Consider the following 17,715-nt stretch of genomic DNA (forward strand, 5'->3'; position numbering starts at 1 on the left):
GTATGGTGTGAGATAGGGGTCCAGTTTCATTCTTCTGCATGTAGCTGTCCAATTTGCCCAGCACTATTTATTGAAGATACTATCCTTTCTTTATGTTTTTGGATCCTTTGTTGTAAATTAATTGACCGTAAATGTCTGGGTTTATTTCTGGGCTCTCTATTCTGTTCCATCGATCTATCTGCTTTCATTACACCAATAGGATACTGTTTCAGTTACAATAGCTTTGTAATATAGTTTGAAATCAGGAAGCATAGTGCTTCCAACTTTGTTCTTTTTTCTCAAAATTGCTTTAGCTCTTCAGAGTCTTCTATGGCTCCATACAAATTTTAGAACTGTTCGTTCTAGTTCTCTGAAAAATGCCATTGGAATTTCAATTGGGATTGCATTGAATCTGTATATTGCTTTGGGTAGTGTGAACATTTTGACAATATTCTTGCAGTCGATGAGCACAGAATATCTTTCCATTTATTTGTGTCTTCAGTTTCTTTCATTAGTGTCTTACAGTTTTCAGTATAGAGGTCTTTCATTTCCTTGGTTAAATTTATTCCTAGGTGTTTTTTTTTTTATACAATTATAAATGGGATTGTGTTCTTAAGCTCTCTTTCTTAGAGTTCATTATGAGTGTACAGAAATTGTATCTTGATTTTGTGTATTGATTTGCATTTTTCAGTTTAATTCATTTTTTACCTCTGACAGTGTTTTGATGGAATCTTTGGAGTTTTCTTTACATAGTACTATGTCATCTGCAAAGAGTGATAGCTTTACTTCTTTCCAGTTTGGATGTCTTATGTCTCTTTTTCTTGCCAAATTGCTGTGGTTAGGGCTTCCAGTACTATGTAGAGTGAAAATGGCGGGAGTCCGTATCCTTGTCTTTTTCCTGATCTTAGATAAAATCTTTTAGCTTTTCATTGTTGAGTATGATGTTAGCTGTGGGCTTGTCATATATGGCCTTTATTATTTGGAGGTCTATTCCCTCTAGAACTACTTTGAAAGTTTTTGACCGTAAATGGATGCTCAGTTTTGTCAAATGCTTTTTCTGATTTCTGCATCTATTGAGACAGTGGTACGATTTTTATCTTTCATTTCTTTAATGTGGTGTATCACAGTGACTGATTTATGGATGTCGAACCATCCTTGCATCCCTGGAATAAATCCCACTTGATCATGGTATATAATCTTTTTAATGTATTGCTGAAATGGGTTTGCTAATTTTTGAAGACTTATGCATCTATATTCATCAGGAATTTTGGCTTGCAATTTTATTTAATTTTTTAGGTTGTCCAGTTTATTAGCATAAAATTGTTGTTCATAGTCTCTTAGGGTCTCTTGTATTTCTGTTATCATCAGTAGTAACATCTCCTCTTTCATTTCTGATTTTTCAAATAAATGGTTATTGAAGAGCAGGAGTAAATCCTTAATTTTGATCATTTAGAACAAAGTATATTTTGGTTTATTTCTGGGAGATAGTAAAATCTCCAGTCTAATTTATCTTCCAAAATATAAAAGGAAGATAAAATCTTAACATACACAATTGTTTTAAGAAATTATATGAGAGCTGGGGCGCCTGGGTGGCACAGCGGTTAAGCGTCTGCCTTCAGCTCAGGGTGTGATCCCGGTGTTATGGGATCGAGCCCCACATCAGGCTCCTCCACTAGGAGCCTGCTTCTTCTTCTCCCACTCCCCCTGCTTGTGGTCCCTCTCTCACTGGCTGTCTCTATCTCTGTCAAATAAAATAAAATAAAATCTTAAAAAAAAAAAAAAGAAATTATATGAGAGCTGATAAAATAAGAATTTTTAAACACCTATGAAATAGGGAAAATGTATCTACACACAAGGTTAGTATCCATAATATTTAAGGTATAGATTGTATTATGTTACAACTAGTCTTTATTTGGATAAGTGGCTAAAGGTTAAATACTATCAGTTTTACATACGAGAAAGACCCTTGTGTGCAAAAAGAACCAAACATGGTAATTATGAAAGAAATGCAACCTAAGGTAAACTGAGATGTAAAAAAAAAAAAAAAAAAAAAAAGTAATTAAAATGATAAGTTACAATGTTGGTGTGACTGTGTAGAATTGGAAATAATTGCACATGATTGGCAGCCTTCAAATTAGTACATATTTCCTGAAGGGGCAACAAAATTATTTAACAAAAGCCATTATAATGAACATACCATTTGATTCAGTAATTTTTCTTGGCAGGAGAAAAAAAAAATAGGAAAAACAAATCTCGTTAGAACAGTGTTACTTTTAATAGTGAAAGACTACATTGTTATCTAACATTGGAGGAAGTGATTAGAGAAACTGCAATAGCTCATAACAATACACTATTATTTACTGATAAAATACTATGAAAAAGCCTATGGAAAATAGCTACAAAAAAGGATATAATACGATAAAAGATGATTTATAATCAAGTACACTGATAAGCATGAAAAAGCATAGAGCACTTTTGTACAATTCGCTTTGATAATTTTGTTTACTGTTTTATTGTGTGTGTATTTGGTTACATATGAATATGATATGAGGACTGTGAGAATATTATTCACAGGATGTCATAAGATAGAGAAAATAATATGCAGGGTCAACAAGATTTGGAGCACCTGATACCAACAGCCAGGAACTGAGACACCAGTGACAGTCCCTTCTCCGCTTTCCATAAAGGTGGGTGTAGGACAATTGAAGAAATATTCCACAAGACTAATTGGGACTAGTATCAGTTCCTAAAAAGTGAGCCATATCAGCAGATGAGATTTACTTTTGGATTAAAATTTTTCTTAAGGTTTTAGATCTATTGTAGTAGCCCATATCCAATTACATTTTTAAATTCTGTACATAAAAAAACACATTTCTCAATTCTTAACCAATATCACGCTTTTAAGTATGATGATAGACAACTAAACTCGAGGAAAGCAGAGAATTTCAGAAAGCCTACAGGAGTCATTGGAATGGACTTTGACCTGTACTGTGTTGAGAAATAAAACTCTTGAGCTTGTCACACCAGGTGTATTGGAACTGACAGTAAATTCCAAGGATTTTAGTGGGTGCTTAAAATGCGTCCTGCCCATTTTATATATACACTAAGTACAAATACAGATCAGCTGGAAGGGAAACAAGAAAGGGACCGTGGATTTCCTGGTTGTTTGGAATTTACAATGTTGCTGCAGTGTATCTCCTTTAATCATCCCTGAGAGGGGGCGAGAGAGGGGGCGAGAGAGGGGGCGAGATTCGGCCACTTCCTTTTAGTGAGAAGCTACTCCTCCTTACTTACCCTTCAATCATTAACAGGTGAGCAGATATTACCTCCATGGCCATCACTGTTAAGGAAAGTTACCTTTAGCCCAAGTCTATGGACCCTTTAAAATATGTGCGATAATTTGGTTTCAAGGGTCATGTGTCGCGTATGAGTGCTGCTTTAGAATCTTTGAGGCTGTTCTAGACTAACTCTTGATGTCTGAAAGTTGCAGTGTTTCAGTTTAGCATCGGTTTTATGAATATCTGTCCCACCTGTAGGATTTCTGATACTTCTCATGTCTGGCGGGGATGTGTCCATTTTGCAGAGGAAAGTGAGGAGAGGTTTGCACCTGACATCGCATTGTGTGCAGTGGACAAAGACCCGAGATGAGCCAACTCCTTTGTCTTCCCAGCAAAGAACAGGCTCTAAAATGAGGCTAATGTTGCCCACTTCAGTGGGTTATTAAGAAAATTAGCTGAAATAAAGGAATATGGGCAGTAGGAACTAGGTAAATACTACTTCATCTCACTCTTTATGTACTTTTTGTAACAGATCCTAAACTGAGGGCAAAGGGGATAACATTGAGAGTGGAGGTGGGGTGGAGAGGGAATTGCAAAACGAATGAGTGGGCTTTGCCCTCAAGGAATTTACAATAGATTAGGGGAGCCAGGCACAGGGAATTAGGGGAAGATAATGCAGTTGAAAGAATGGTGGCAACAATGTTGAGCATGGTGGGGGTTGGGGTCAAGGCAGCCTCTGGCCTCCAAAGTAAGCCTTGGGGGTTGCACATCTGCTGCTTGTTCTCTCCAGATCTGAAGATGGGCTGGTGCAGAGGGCTTACCCATGCTGTGAAATTGCTCAGTGAGAGAGCCACACTTCAAAAAGCGATAATGTGTTAGAATTATGCTCTTTGCTTTTGCAAATGGCCTCTTCGCAGTATTTCAGGAAGTATTGCATAAGAAACAGATTGCAACCCTTTTTATAACGTGGATGCAAGGAGACTAGGAAAGGAGCGAGCTGACTTCCGGCAACTTCCGGCTCATCCTCCGCTTCCGGGGCTCCTATGCTTCCGCCACAGCTCTGTTGGTGGGGCCTCTGTGAACCAGTCCAAGGGAGAGTTGCTTCTAGAAGCTCTTGAAGTCTTCCCCATGACACTGGAATAATGAGGTGGAGGAGGTAACTTTTTATTTATACATCTCTTATGGACTTAGCACTCTCCAGTGTGTATTTTCAGTTATTCGCAGGTGTGTCTCATCTGCCCTCCTGGATTTTAAGTTCCTTGAGGGAAGAAGGGTCTCTGGTTCATTTTTTAATAAATAAAACTTTGTCCAAAGCACTTCTCTTTTCTCCAAAGTCATGCTGACTGAGTTACACGGATCACTTTTGTTTATTTGTTGCGTAGTGCGTTTCAGGGGTGTCTGAAAGTAATCATTTGGGTTTTGGCATATTTGGGATTCAAAGGAGATTCATTCCCTTGCCATTTCATTCTCTTACCTTGGACCAGTATTGATGCCTTGCACCTGCTGAGGGGTCAGGCCCCTCTTCCTTGTCATAGAAAGGAAGGGTGTATAATTGAGGTGTAGGTCACGAGGTGACCGTCAGTCCCCGTGTACTTGTGTCATTACATTGGTGCTAGGTTATTTTTAGAACTCATCTAAGAAGCTGATCATCCAACCACAAAATCGCCAGTGGGAAACGAGAAGCAGATGGCCGAAGAGAACCTTGCTGTATGTTGTACTCGCTCACACAGCACGGTCCTGGGTGCCGGTCGCTCCCCTGGCACGATGCCTTGTCGCTGCCCAGCGTCCTCAGAGCGTGTGAGCGAGCATGGCGTTGCAGTCTCAACTGTACAGACGCGTATATTTTATTTTTCTCCTTTTGTTCAGCCCGTGTCCATCAGTCCTTCTAACTGGCCGACGTGTGAAGGATGATGGCTCACCACAGTGCTTGCTCAAGAAGTTTTTATAAGCCCCGTCTTCTCTGAGTCCTGTTGTCTGGGCTGTACACAGTCTGCGTGACTTTAGGCTTTGGGGGAAACTGTTGAATAAACATTTTCTCAGTCAGTGTGGGGCCCTTAGAAAAAGGATTTTTAACTTTCCTTCTGAGATCACCACTTACTAAAATACCTAGCTTCTGGAAGGGGTCACTGAACCGGTAAGGAGGCAGGGGGACATGCCGTGGTGATGAGTGTGAATTTTGCAGCACTTTCTGTCTCTGTAACTTCCATGTGACCCTGGGAAAGCCACTCAACCGCTTTATTCCTCAGTGTTTTCGGCTGTAGAATGGGGGTAATTGTGTGCCTACCTCACTGAGTCGTAAGATGGGGTTCTATGAGAGGCGTCTATGGGAGGCACGCAAATATTTGCTAATGTTTAATGAGCAGTTAGAATGATCAGTGTGCAAAGGTTATACAGAAAAGTAGATGAGTTAATCCCATTAAGGAACTTACAGTGGAGTTGGGGAGATAAGCTTAGGAAGCACAACCAACGGGGCTGGGAATGCAATATAAGATGGGGTTTCTGAGAGTTTGGAGAAGGGAAAGATCACTCCTATGTGGGAGGCACGCAGGAGTACTGCAGCTAGAATAAACGAGAATGGGGAAATGTTCCAGATGGGAGGGAAGGACAAGAAGAGCAAAGGCTCAGAGCTACACCCAGCATAGCTCTCTGGCTTGGTTAAGAAGTCGGTCAGTGAGGACTGGTGGGTAGCAGGCAGGTAAATCCAGAATGTGTCAAGTGCACTGGATAGAGAAGATCCTACTCCTTTTCTCCTGTACTTTTTTTTTTAATGGGGTGACTGATACTTGTTCCCATGGCTTCCTGTTCAAATGCCCTGAGATAAAGGAATGGGAATGTTTCTGCAGTCCATGGAAGGCAAGAGGAGACACAGGATTGATGAACAAGGAAGAACATGCTTATTTACAAGCTATAATCTGGTGGAGAAACCACGGTGCAGAGCATTGGTTGAGGTTAAGGGGGGGAGGGGAAAGCCCATTGGTTTGATTGTTGTAGGAACCTTCTGCTAAGCAGACAGATGGAGACTAAGGCTGATGGTATTTTGTTGACACACGCTGCATAACTGGAAGAAGCAACAAGAGATGACTGTCTCAGCTTCTGCTGTGTGGCTAAGTGGCCTAAAAATAAAGTCCAATGCCTTTTGGCTTTTTTGGGTCATTTCGCAGAATACAACCGAGGAAGTTGCCATATTGGACTTAACCAGCGACCACTCAGGAAGAATTACTGTATAATATGGAAGAGGGAGGAACCTTTGAAGACAGTGTTGATGACCTGTTGGAATTATTTTTAATACATTTTACGACTTTTTTAGATTGAGAGAATTCTCGAGAATATAGTACAGAGTGTGGGAAACACTCATTTTCCTTTATCATTATCTTACATTAGCGTGGTACATTCGTCCCAGTTCATGAACCAACATCTGTACGTTATTATTGACTGAAGTCCATACTTCATTCACATTTGCTGTTTTTCCCTGTTGCCCTTTTTTTGTGTGTGTTCCAGGGTCGCATCTAGGATACCACGTTCCATTGAGTTGTCATGTCTCCCTAGGTTCCTGGTAACTGTGACAGTTTCTCAGATTGTCCTTGTTTTTGATGACCTTGGCAGTTTTGAGAATTACTGTCCGGTGTGTCACAGGATGTCCCTCAGTGGGGATTTATTGGGTGTTTTCTCATGATTAGATGGGGGTAATGTGTTTCAGGGAGATAATGTGCCATTGTCATCACACGTATCAAGATTACATATGCTGTTAACATGACATCACTGCTGATGTTGATTGTGATTACCTGGGTGAAGCTGTGTTTTGTCAGATTTCTCCACTATAGAGTTACCCTTTCTTGCCTCCCCCTTGCCAGACGGTACTCTTTTGAGGAAAGTCACTATGTGCAGCCCACACTTAAAAAGTAGGGAGTTAAAGTCCTCTTCCTCAAAGAAGGAGTATCTGTAAGAGTTCTGTGGAATTCTGGGGCGCCTGGCTGGCTTAGTGGGTGGAGTATATGACTCTTGATCTTGGAATCGGACTTCAAGCCCCACACTGGGTGCGGAGATGACTTAAAATCTTTTAAAACACACACACACAGAATTACGTGGAATTCTTCTGCATGGGAGATTGGTCTATTCTCCCCCCGTTTGTTTATTCAGTCACTTATTTAGGTCACCGCGGACTCCTTTATGTTGTACTTTGAGTTATAATCCAATACTGCTTTACTTTCTTGCTCAGACTGTTCTAGCTTTTGCCCCTTTCTTTGTTTCCTCTTTCTGTTCAGTCCTATAGTCCTCGACATTCCCCCTCTCCCTGCGGAGTTTTGTTTGCTTGTTTTCACACCTTCTTACTTCCTGACACTACAAATGCTCCTGGCTTATCTGGTATATTTCCTATCTTGGATCTCTTGGAATTTGAAACCAAAAGGAACCAAAAAGGTGTCTCCATGTGTGGCGTGTGTGGTATGTTATTCAGAGTAATACGCACACACTCACAAAAGGTTCAACCTGGAAGTTAACACAAAACTGAAATGTCACTTTGTGACGATCATATTGTGAGGTGGTAAGATGCAATGCTGGTGACGTTGTAGGGAAATAGACCTACTCACATATGTACAGATAACGTAACTATGTATTTGGAGAGCAAATAACAGGAGATGACCATGCCCTTTGTTCCAGGAAACCTACACCTGGTTATGGTACTTCAGGCAGAGGGAACAGTGAGTGCAGAAAGTATGAAGGAGTTCCAGGAATAGCAAGTTGGCCAGTGAGGCCAGGGTGGAGTGAGCAAGACAGAGCAGGTGGGAAGGCCAGAGCGATCGAGCGAGTAGGCGCAGGCAAGTGCCTGGGTGGGGGATACCCCATACTTGTGAGGATGCCAGTCACGTACGGTACATGTGAGTGCCTCTCCGCAGAGCTGTGCACTGCCATGGACCTGGGCTTTGGGAATCTTTTTTGGGACTTGCGCTTTTTCTTTGAGAAGACAGGAGCCTGTTGGTGTGTTTTGAGCAGAGGAGTAAGGTAATCTGATTTCATATCTGAAAAGAGCCGCTCTGGGTGCTAGGAGCTCGAGGGCAGAAGCAGGGGCATCAGTTAGGAGGCCTTTTAATCTATAGGTATATTTTTTTCATCTGTTTCTATGACTCTTGATCTATTTGCATCAAGTATTTGTATCAAGAGTAGTAATTGTGGTATGCACTATTTTACCATTTGCGCCTGTTAGTATTCTTCTGTTGCTCTGCGGTCCTCTGTTTTACCGTTTTTGGTGGCTGCCTAGTAGTGTATCAGTTCCCTGTTGTTGCTGTGAAAGTTTTTCCATAAATTTAGTGGCTTAAAAGGACACAGATTTATTATCTTATGGTTCTGGAAGTCCGAATTCCTAAAATTGAGGTATTGGCAGGGCTGTGTCCCTTCTGAAGCCTTTAGGAAAGAATGTGTTCTTGCCTTTTCCAGCTTCTCGAGCTTCACCACGTACTTTGACGTAAGACCCTTTCCTCTGTCTTTAAAGCCAATAGCACAGCAACCCAAAGCTCATCTTTCAGTCTCTAACCTCTGTTTCTGTTGTGTCCACGTTGGGCCCGCTTGCATAATCCAGGATAATCTCCCCATCTCAAAATCCTTAACTTAATCATGTCTGCAGAGTTCCTTTTACCATGTAAGACAGCATATTCCCAGGTGCTGGGTGTCAGGACTTGGACATCTTTGGGAGGGAGCGTTCTTTGGCCTGTCACAGTTGGGTGTTTTGTAGTTCATTTAATGATTACCATTGTGGGATATTTAAACTGTATCCAGTCTGGGGCTCTTATGATATTCCCCCAAAGACATATTTGTGTACTTGAACCTTCTTGTATTTCAGATTTGTTTCAAAATGTGTCCCTTAAGACAAACATTCAGGTGTAGGTTTCTTGGTTTCCAGAGGGCATAAACATCTTATGCATTTGCCCTCCAAATGCACAGTTACATTATGGTAAGTCCAGTGGGTATGTCCATTTCCCTCCAGACTCCCCAGCACTACAGGTGTGTTTCCATGGCTTGCTACAAGATGCTCCAGCATTTCATAGTTGCACTGATTTCTTTACTGGCTAGGTTGTGTGTGCAGGTGTGTGGTTCAGTGTGTACGGTGTGTGGTATGTGCTTTGTATTTTGAAAACAGTGTTTTAGTTTGTTTTGCTTTTTAATTGTATCTGGAGCTAGAAGAATGGAGACAGAGACAGACGATTGCGTAAGAGCATAAGGCTGACATTCATACGTGACATATACAGAACTCTTTTGCTTTCAGATCCCCAGCAAAGAGAACAATGATCTTCAGAGTGAAAAGGGATTAATTAAGAGGGCTGTAGAAGACAGCGAAAGAGCATGTAGGTAGCCTGGATGAGTTCACATCTCTAGGACATACTTGATCATATCTAAGGGTGTTGAAGGAGTTAGCAGAGAGCACCTTTGAGCCACTGCCAATGACCATTGAGTAAATGTTGGAGAGTGGGAGAGGTTCCAGAAGACCAGAAACATGCAGATGTTGTTCTGTGCAACTTTTTAAAGAGTTGAATTCCTCACACATTCAATATATGAAATACTCCCTTGGAAAAATTCTGAGTTACCATCATGTAAGTGATTTAAACCCCACGGAAGAGATGGCTGGATTGATCCCTAGAAACCAGCATAGATTTACTAACGTGTAGTCACCCATTCATCACATTGCCTTTTTAGATGAGCGTTCTAGATTGGTAGAGGAAGAGAGAGCCATAGACCTAGAAGCATTTGACAGAAACCTCTCACGTGTCTCCTTATGCACAGAATAGCAGTTGGAGGACGGCAGAACAATCCAGCACATTCACATCTGAGTCTATTCAGATGCCATAACACAATTGATGATTGAGTGACAGCTTGGAAAGAAGTTCCCAGTGGCAGGCCTGCAGATGTTAGCATGGCCCCCATGTAAGAAAGATCCTTAGGACTTGGATGGAAATCTTAAAAAGTCCTATATTTTATGTGGCTGATGATGCGAAGTTGAATGGGTTATTAAACCTATAGAATAAATAGTCACGCCATGAAATAAATATTTGCCAGCTGTGAGAATGGACCCAAACCGTACACTTAACAGAAATAATGAGGATTTTTATAAACAGAGGTTGCTTTGAAAAATGGAACCGAGGTTGACTTTCCTCCTTTTATGGAGTTCCTGCATTTCCCCCGGTTAGAAATAAAAGCAATAATATTTATCTAGTGAGAATGGTTGTTTCAAGTTTAATTCCTGTATGGTGGGAGAATGCTGGGGGCTACATATGGTTGAGAGAAAAGTTTGGAATAATGTAAAAATTGCCAGAATGAGAGGAAAAGACCTCTGGCACCGCCATAAGCTAGCTAGTTGTCATCCTGGACAAGCAGTTGGCATCGCCTTTCTGGGCGTGAGTTTTCTTATCTGAAACTTGGGGAAGGAAACGGGTGGGGTGAAGTTAATCACTCTGCCCCATTCCCGCTCTCATGTTCTCATCAGGCGTTTCCAGTTCGTCCTCCTGCTCCTCAGTTGGCCAAATTTGTAGACTAAATGGAACCTTCCAGATTTTTCTGGATTAAACAGACTGTTACAGGCCCTCTGTGAAAAGGGCTCCATTTTCTTTTAATCTGCTAGTTCTTTCAGATCTCCCTCCTTCAGGATCCTGTGAGACCACTTATTTTCCCTTTAACCCAAGGTTAATTGAGCACTGCATTAGAGCCCCTTTTGATGAACCAACCAAGACCAGCATTTGTTCTTGTTTAGGGTTCCGGCCCACCCCTTGGGATTTCAGAATGAGGTGGAGCCTCTCTTTGACCAGGCCAGAAAGTTCTCCGTGGCTTTACCTAAGGGGGCCTTGCCCTCAGCATCTGTATGTTCCATCAGGCTACCCCAGACCGTCCTGGTCAACCGCCCTTGACCACTGACCCTCCAGCTTCATCCCGGGTACCACCATTCTGATTTAGTTGTATCCAGAGTGAACATTTAACTTTGAGTTTTTAAACTTCACATGTGATTCCCCCCATTTATATCTTCATGTCATCAATTCGAAAGGAGTTGAGCAAATTTCATGTGCCTTAACTTACCCTTGTCTCATCAAATTTTTCCCTATCGTTAATCATCATATATGATCTAGTATTTTTGTTTTTGCCTTTATGGAACATAACGTATTGGGCACCTTCATACGACCTAACCTTTTGCTGCTTTTGTCTTATTTCCTTAGATTAAATTCTCAGAGTTGAGGTCTGTGATTGAGGGCTCTGGCAATAGGGTTCTTGGCTTCTTTTGGGTCACTTTTGTTTTGACTGACAGTGAAGAAGAGAGGCCACTTCAGCACATGACATTCTTTCCTGAAACCTTTAAAATGTTTTGGAATTCCGCATGTACATGGAAACATGTACATTTCAGCCTCCTCCTGGGGCTGCCCTCAATCCCGAAATCATTTCAGTGGGAGGACTGTTATATCCCCTTAGATTGCAGTACTTTCCAGCCTCCTCTTACTTGGGTTTCTCCCTGGGCTTCCTCTACCTTGAATTCCTCCCAGGGTCAGCAGTTTTGCATTTTCCCAGCTCATTTCAGGCACTCCCAGCTCTGCCCTGCCAATGTGTGCTCCAGGCTTTGCAGCGAAGATCAGGTTCTAAGTCTCAGTTAATTACTGCTCAGCCCGGGCGGCAGGGCACCCGCCGGGTTGTCCAGGCTGCTGCCCGCTCTCTGCCCACCTGCCGTAAGTCTATCTTGGGTTCATGTATTATGTTTCTGGTTAGCAGGTGGGCGGGAAATGAGCTCCCTGCTGTGGCTGGGCTCAGGGGGGGAGTCTCTTTGCTTATCTGAAAAACAGGTATTTCACTCGCCACCTGTGGCCAGTCCTTCTCTGCTCCTGTGTCCTTGGAGGCCACCTCCCCACCCCTTGCCTAGAAAGCTCTCCCGGCCCAGCCCACTTGAGATAAGCAGAGTGAACTAGGAAGTCACTCCTGTGTGGCCCCAGGCTGCTCTGTACATGTGTGTGCATCCAGCGTCTGGATTTTCTTCCTTAAGAGTGCAAGATTGGAGAACTGATCCTTTTGTCAGATTGAGATGCTGCCTTGTTCCTAACAAGCTTCATGTTTACAGATAGGAAGTACTTAAAGCCTTTAAGATAGGGGCGCTTCTAAGGAAGGTTCGCAGTCTGTCTACTCTCTGTCCATGTTTTGGGGCTGGGTAAATGTGAAGTAGTTCTAATACAGCACGAGGCCACGGAATGGAAGTTAAGTGGCTGTTAATGTGTTTAGTTAGCAACAGTAGAAGACAGAATAGCCCGTCTCTTGTTTATAGTCACAGAGATGCCTAGCTTATGGATAGAGGTGCCTTCTGATACAGTTTTGCCTTGATGGTCTCTAGAGGTGGGTTTCTGTGCAATGCAGGTGGAAAACCTTTGCCACCCAGAGTCAGCTTCAGTGGCTGTGACAAAGTCACCAGAGCTCCTTTAGCAACAGACTTGTTTGCATGTCATAAAACGATGATATAATGCCAGGCAAATATTTATTTAGCAAGAAGTGTGGGTGTGCTTAGTAAGACTTGCCCTTTCCTTACGGAGTGTTTCCTTACGAAGTTCATTCGTCCCTGACTCTAGGACACTGCCATATCATGGGAGGGGCCCAGGCCATAAATGTCACAAGATCTGAGTTCAAGCCATGGTTTGGCTCCTTTGTCTACCGGTTGTAAGACTTAAGGTTCTTAGGTCACCCAAGGGTCCCAGGGGTGTTTTACCTACATAATTGGGAGGGATTGGGAAAAATATGGAATTAGGTCATTTCTAAAGGCATTTTTGCCTTACAGTATCTAATCAGTACTGCTTTTTTTTAAAGATGTAATTTATTTGAGAGAGAGAGCATGAGCAGGAAGAGGGGCAGAGGGAGAGGGAGAAGCAGACTCCTTGCTGAGCAGGGAGCCTGACATGGGGCTTGATCCCAGGACCCCATGATCATGACCTGAGCCGAAGGCAGCCACTTAACCGACTGAGGCACCCAGGCGCCCCTCTAGTCAGGATTCAGAAATGCCATTTCACGTCTCCTTATACAATTACTTGCCCATTTCACCAGACTTAGAAGTACAGAAAATTATAAAGAAAAAATATATAACCTGTATTTTCATCACACAAAGAAAATAATTATTCACATTTTAAAGTATTTCTTTCCAGTCTTTATTCTAAACAGATACAGGTAAGAGGGGCACCTGGGTGGCTCAGTCGGTTGAGCATCTGCCTTCAGCTCAGGCCACGATCCTGGGGTCATGGGATTGAGCCCTGCATCCGGCTTCCTGCTCAGCAAGGAGTCTGCTTCTCCCTCTCCCTCTGCACGCACCCATCCCCCACTTGTGCTCTCTCTGTCTTTCAAATAAGTAAATAAATACTTTTTTAAAAAAGCCAGATAATGTAAGAATGGGTAAAACATAGTGTGTACGTATACATCACACCTGAGGTCACACCTGAGGTCATGCCATACATACATACATACATCACACCTGAGGTCACACCTGAGGTCATACCATACATACATACATACATCACACCTGAGGTCACACCTGAGGTCATACCATACATACATACATACATCACACCTGAGGTCACACCTGAGGTCATACCATACATACATACATACATCACACCTGAGGTCACACCTGAGGTCATACCATACATACATACATCACACCTGAGGTCATACCATACATACATACATACATCACACCTGAGGTCACACCTGGCGTCATACCATACATACATACATCACACCTGAGGTCATACCATCCATACATACATACATCACACCTGAGGTCACACCTGAGGTCATACCATACATACATACATCACACCTGAGGTCATACCATACATACATTTGCGTCGAGTAATTTTTGTTTCATTTAACAATGTACCATGAGTATTATCTCATGTTGTCTGAGCAGTGCTGTGAGCTTTCATGGAAAACTAGATAGCCTTGGTCATTCTGCAGTTTTTTTTGAATTTTCCATATCGGAGGCCACATGATAGGCACTCTCGAAGCTAAACACACTTGGCTTGCAAACAGCCTGCATGAGTACAGCCAGCCAGCCTTTGCCATTCTAAGAATAAGCAGTAGGAAGACCCCAGAGTGCTTTGTGCCTTCTTGCTGCCCACTGCAGGGGGGCAGCTGGGCCCAGCCAGGGGTCGGAGTGAGGGTGACAGTGCACGGGCCCCATCAGTGTCTCAGGTGCACCACACAGATAGTTTGCTTCGTGCGCGGCCAGGTTAAACGGGGCCGACGCCGGGCTAAGGGAGGATGGAGGGAAATGTGGTAATCAAGCCTTGCCTTCCTGTGCCCTACTCCACCCTGCCTCTTGCTGCCTTTGACACCCCTCCTCCCCTCCCCCACGGGTCTCCCCCTCCTCCGTGGGCCTGTTGCGTTCTGCTCATGCTGCTGATACAGTTCTTATCGTACAGTGACCGGAAGTATTTTGGGACAGTCGCTGGGTGTGGGGGGGGGGGCAGGGAGGTTATAGGAAGTCAGAAATGTATGTCTCCCCCCCTTCCTCCATCAGTGAACTTCCAAGGTGGAAGATGATCCAGTTGAGGTTAGAAGAGCTGGGGAAGGTGTCCCGTGACTGTTGGAAAATCACTCTCTGGCACGTGTGTGCGTGCCGCGCGGCAACGACGGTCCCGGCTGTACGGGTTTGGGCGGCTCGCGCCCGCCAGCATGTGTGTAGAGGGAAGGCGTCCGTTGAGTGGGAACGTCGACAGATGCTCTTCAGAGTCGCCTTCCAGTTCTAAAATTCTGTGATTTATGGCATTGTTTCTACGGGAAGCAGCATTCCAAGTTCCAGACAGCCGAGTTGTGGATCTCCACGCCTTTGAGTGGTGAGCCACCCCCAGATAAAATCGTCCTCAAAACTGCAGGTAGGTGTACGTCGTGCTTTGTATGTGTCGAGTAACAGTAATAAAAGTACTGTTGATTGAAACTGCCGCCCTTAGGTGACAGGGACTTTCCTCAGAGCCTCCGCATGTTCCCCGGTCCTCCTCACGATTGTCTGAGGTCGGCACTATCGCCTCCATTTTACAGATGAGGGAGCTGAGGCCCGGCAGAGCCAGCACGTGACCGCAGACCTGTCCACCTCCAAATCTTGTGACCTCTCTTCTTTGGTGCCCGATGCCTCCCAGCCCTGTGCTAGCCAGCCTGCCTTCTCGCTGCTTCGCCCCCAGCGGTCCTTCCGCGAGAGAGGTGACAGTTAATTCTTTTCAATGTATCTGTCTTAGTTGCTTTGAGAGACTTGAAACGTTGATTCTCGTACGTGGAGTCATGGACCACGATGGAGCTTTTTACTCTTTCTCAGTGGGGAGTGAACGGGCCGTTGACATCCTCTCAGACTCTGTAGAAGGAGTGGCCTGAGGAGAACCTTTTATGTCAAATGACACCCAAGTATCGTATTACAAGATTGAAGCAAACATACTGCAAATCATCTGTGGGGAATAGAATGCGGCAGTCAACAATGATGACTAGCAGGCCTCTCTCTCTCTCTCTCTTTTTTAAACGTATTTAATTACAGTATTCACATGAATCTAGCTTAAAATGTGAGCCAGGATATCCACTCATTTGTTCATTTACTTATTAGCCATCGGATTTTTGGACCATCTTATGTACCTAGATTCCATACCAGGCCGCAGGGGACACAAAACTGGGTGAGACACAGTCCCGGCCTTCGGACTGAAAAGCTAGGGGACAGCAGGCCCAGAAACATCTTTTAAAATGATCTCAGTTTTAAATGTGCTCCCATAAGAAGTAGGGCTCCCGTGTGAAGAAAAATCGATTGCACCTGGTACCGATTTGGTGAGCATTACTTCCAATACCGTAAAGTCTCAGCCGGTATGTGGTAATTGGCAAAGACCCACGGAAATGTAATAATGCTACGATGGTTGACTTCTGGTCATTGGCCCCACCACAGTGCTGGTTGACCGAAGATGCGTTCTGTCTCGTGTTTGCTCTGCGCTCCAAGATGTGCTTTTCATGACACGTGCAGCAAAGCGAGAATGAATGGAGGGACTTAGGCCCCCATCTCGTGTTTGGTGCCCTGGGGTTCACTGCTGGGTAGGAGTTGAGGCTCTGGGCTTCTCAGCTGGATCCCCCCAGAAGGAATCCTCTTAGGATGACATCTGAGGGGCGCCTGGGTGGCACAGCGGTTAGGCGTCTGCCTTCGGCTCAGGGCGTGATCCCGGCGTTATGGGATCGAGCCCCACATCAGGCTCCTCTGCTATGAGCCTGCTTCTTCCTCTCCCACTCCCCCTGCTTGTGTTCCCTCTCTCGCTGGCTGTCTCTATCTCTGTCGAATAAATAAATAAAATCTTTAAAAAAAAAAAAAAAAAAGATGACATCTGAGGACCACACTCATGAGGCTTGAATTTGGGAACTCGGTTGGAGTCCGTGTCGCGAGGATCAGGCTGAGGGTCGTGGCGGGGGTCCCTTCCTGAGCCACGTTTGTGTTTCTGGAAGAGGAGGAGGGTATGGGGGATGGGAATGTCTGCTGGGGGCAGGAGGTCACTAGGCTCATTTACTACAGAGGCTGAAGGCTCTCCTTGGCTCCGCGAGGGATGGTGGTGGTACGAGGGGAGCCCGGCGTGCAAGCACAGACACGACGGACCTCATTTTTACAGAGTCGATTTCCCACGAGATGCGCTGCCATGAGGAAGTTCCGTGTGTCCTTTGTCTCAAACAAATAGACTTCATAGGACGCTATCAAAACACAGCTTGAGCTCCAGTCACCCGTTCTCCCATTAAAAGTTACTCAGCCAGAAAGCCACTTTCCCTGTTTCCTGATGAAAACGTATCACGTGACTGTTCTGAGCGCTCTCATGTGGTAGAATCCCATTTTAATGTGCCAGATACGTAAAATGTCTAGTATCACGTAGTAGTCGAAGCTCCTGACTTCACTCGCGTGTGTCACTGCTCCCCGCGCCCCCAGCTCCGGCTCGTGCTGGGAGAAGGGTCTGTGGCATGGATGCCTTCTCTCTCTCGCTTGCGCAGTAGCTGTTGCTTCTGGGTGAAGGAGGGGTGGGAAGGACCGGATGGGGCCTGGGAGTGTTTTCATTGGCAGGAGGTAATAGAGTAGAGCTGTTTCTGTGCAGTGGGTTTTTGGAATTGGATCTTGCTCTTTAGGGAGCCCTTTTGTGGGTTCTGCAGAGATGGCCCCTCACCCTCTCTTTCTCTGGAGACCTCTGGCCTCCAGCCGCCTTGCTTTGGCTGCTGTATACTCTAGCCTTGTTGCTACTCCTTTCTCGGTCTCTGCAAAGCCGCTGGTCCATTTGTTCTCCTGTCTGCTGGGTTCCTTTGCTGTCCACTTGGCCCTTGGTCGCCAGAGCTGGGTAGAGCCCCGTACATATGCTCTTGGCGTGATCCATGTCTGGGCCATGGCAGAGACTCCCGTAGCCTTTGTCCCACAAACTGGGGGACTGCAGGCTAATCCCAGTGTCGGTGTTATGTCCTTTGGCTT

At 44.4% G+C, this 17,715-nt stretch overlaps 1 protein-coding gene across 4 annotated transcripts in view; it reads left to right on the forward strand.

The window, feature by feature from the left end:
• Positions 1–17,715, forward strand: part of PIP5K1B (phosphatidylinositol-4-phosphate 5-kinase type 1 beta) — a 295,798-nt gene that overhangs the window by 21,408 nt on the left and 256,675 nt on the right. Inside the window, exon 2 of one of the 4 annotated variants that reach the window (XM_045772495.2) lies at positions 15,294–15,452. The exons of the other annotated variants lie outside the window; for them this stretch is intronic. The gene's annotated coding sequence lies outside the window, so the exon portion shown is untranslated. The remainder of the gene's footprint in view (positions 1–15,293; positions 15,453–17,715) is intronic. 4 annotated transcript variants of the gene reach the window in all.

This window comes from Ursus americanus, chromosome 34 (genome assembly GCF_024610735.1).
Source record: "Ursus americanus isolate L20-20 chromosome 34, mUrsAme1.1.p, whole genome shotgun sequence".
NCBI classification, from domain to species: Eukaryota; Metazoa; Chordata; class Mammalia; order Carnivora; family Ursidae; genus Ursus; species Ursus americanus.